General features: G+C 40.4%; 1 non-coding gene across 1 annotated transcript; it reads left to right on the top strand.

Moving 5' to 3' along the window:
* Positions 1 to 222: 222 nt before the first annotated feature.
* Positions 223 to 295, top strand: Trnas-gcu (transfer RNA serine (anticodon GCU)). The gene has a single exon. It is a non-coding gene; the product is annotated as a tRNA-Ser (tRNA).
* The last annotated feature ends 2,441 nt before the right edge of the window (positions 296 to 2,736 follow it).

Genomic DNA, 2,736 nt, shown 5'->3' with positions numbered 1-2,736 from the left:
GGGCCTCTGTTCTGGCAGTCTTGGTGCCATAGGAAGCCTAATAGGGTATAACACTGGACGACCACTCTCGACATGTCGTAGACACTCGAGTCACGGCCCGGGGGTTAAAAAGAAGGTCCCCTTCACCCTGAGCAGTCCGGGTGGCGCTGGCTACCACCCCCAAGCACAGGAAACAAAAATACCTAAACCTAAATACCCCAGAAATTGGAGGGGAAAATCGCCCCGCCGATAGCGTAGTGGTTATCGCACCAGACCGCTATTCTGGAGGTCGTGAGTTCGAATCTCACGTGGCCGGCATTTTTCCTCCAATTTCTTTCTTTCTTTCCGAAATTCTTTATCTGTTTCAATGACCTACCACATCCTCCCCTTTGCTTTCCGGGGTTTTCTTTACTGCCAACTCTAATTTCAGTGGTATTTTCAATGAGCACCTCATTTCCAATTCTGATATATATATATATATATATATATATATATATATATATATATATATATATATATATATATATATATATATATATATATATATATATATATATATACACCTCCCGGTCACGACTGGATTTCGACATGGAGTTTCCTTCACTAGTATTAGTTTGTTTGGTAACATTTATTGCTACCTTTATTCTTTATTGTATTTGTTCGTCAGCCTTTTGTCATGTACGAAACGGCATCACCACTCGGGCGCCTCCGAAGTTCGGAATGGTGGAGGGTTTTATGTCTGGCTGGGTTCAGAAAACATAGATGCTAAATAAGGTTTAGCTTTATCCCTAGATAAGATATAATATTGTTTTTAGTTTAATAATTGGAAGGCGGCAATACAATACTGATGTATAACTTAGCATCACTACGTACTCTTAATTTAGGTTCGCAATGGTGGAGGAATGTGTAGTGGCTGCACTGCAATACTTGATGTGCTTCCCGGCTTTCCAAATGTATCGCGGTGCCCGCAAAACTCCTGGTAACCACTCTACCGTCTTATCCCGCCGTACACTGACTACGACAATCGCCTAGCATTTAATTATACACACTGTGCTATGAGGACAATGATGATATTTCCAAAATTTCTAAAGATGAAAGAGAAAGCATCGAACTTTTGACTAACACCTGGGTAAACATTTAGTGCTTGTATAAGTAATTCTTCCTAAGCAAACAAACTTCCCACATATTCTCAGCGAGTCAGTCATATAGCATGACTGAGGCAGAAAATAGTCTGCGCAATTGTGCCCGTCGCCTCCATGTGTCCTCTGTCGTTTTGTGGCGCTACACGAAATCGTAGAGTCTGGTCAAACCAGCGCTTAGGGAAGTACCACAATCCCTTACTTACTCGAAGTGATGCAAGCTACGGTGGTCAACATATTTGCAAGGGCCTGCATGTTTTTATGTTTGTCGAGTGGTTCGCCTTGTTAGAGAAATTGAGGAAACTCTTTTTGCATATATACCAACAAAATTTAACACGCGGATCGTGAGGTGCATTAGAAACCGTGCCGTGTATAGGTTTCTTGTTATTTGTGATATTTTTATGTAGGTAACCTTCTTATGGGATGGGGGAGTTGAACTGCTTTCTGAATGTCAAATAATATCTGCTGCAAAAAAATTGCTTGTATGACATAATGTGAATATTTAAACACTCACCACCGCTTCCGCCATTCGAATAGTACATCAATTCTGTAATAATTACACAATTGGGTTATTTTATAAGCTTAATGTGGGTATTTAATTGCGTAAAGCAGAGAAGCATGCGAAACTTTCAGAAGAAGTGTATGCTACGTCCTGAAATTTCAGATCTGCAAACCTGAAATCGCAGATCAAAGTTCAAATGAAAATTCGTTACGCAATAAAAAAAAGCACACAACCCGTCTCAACTTGATGTTTTTGCTGAAATTACTCCCGGTACATAAACGATGTAGGCACACAAATGTAAGACGTGTAGGAAAACTGCGCGGAGCTTTTTTATGTTGTGTTTTCATGGCTTTTTTCACTTTAAGGTTTATCATGTCGCCTGTTCTAAAGGACAATATGGGGATATTTTTTGTATAAAAGAACCAAAACACGCAACGAAAAGATGTTTTCAACAGCAACACTGTTCTCTTTTCGGGATTCTATGCTGCTAGGTGTGCTAACAGGGAGGGGCACAGCAAGCGCTAAGCTAATGTTCAGGAAGAGAACAATGTTACAGGGGCCGTTTACACAGGAAAAACATTTCCCAATTACTAACTCGGGGCAAAGTATATATCTGTCTACACTGGCAAAAAACCACTGGTCATATTTATGTCAAGTCGTCTGCACGTAACAGTATTTGCATTGTTTTTTATTCTAAAATACAAGGCTAATTGATGTTGCCCTAGAAAAACACATGCGACATCGAAAAATGTTTCCCTGTCAAAGTACATAAAGTTGTCGTATTGCCCTTCCTGGCACTGCTCCAAGTTGCAACGTTACTAATGGTTCTTTTATATGATGCAAGCAGAATAATATGGTAACAAAATTGGCACAAATGCAACCTATTACACGGCTTTGATAAATTCGATGAATCTTATCCTTTGTACTAGATAAAGGTAGTCCGCTTCGCTGTTGACTAGGTTCACCTCTTCAGACTTATGTGGTAAGCATGATGTTGAACTCCGAAACTCGTGCAAAAATGCTTATTGATTCCGGCCTTAGGTGTGGAGTCTCCTGTCTGAATCCTCCCCTTACACCTTAAACGCTGCGACACTAGCGTTTGCTCAACCCATGGGA

This window comes from Haemaphysalis longicornis, unplaced genomic scaffold, assembly GCF_048455015.1.
Source record: "Haemaphysalis longicornis isolate Haplotype H1 unplaced genomic scaffold, Haemaphysalis longicornis Haplotype H1 scaffold_13, whole genome shotgun sequence".
NCBI lineage: Eukaryota > Metazoa > Arthropoda > Arachnida > Ixodida > Ixodidae > Haemaphysalis > Haemaphysalis longicornis.
The sequence above is the reverse complement of the archived record's forward strand: the minus strand, read 5'-3'. Positions and strand labels throughout refer to the sequence as shown.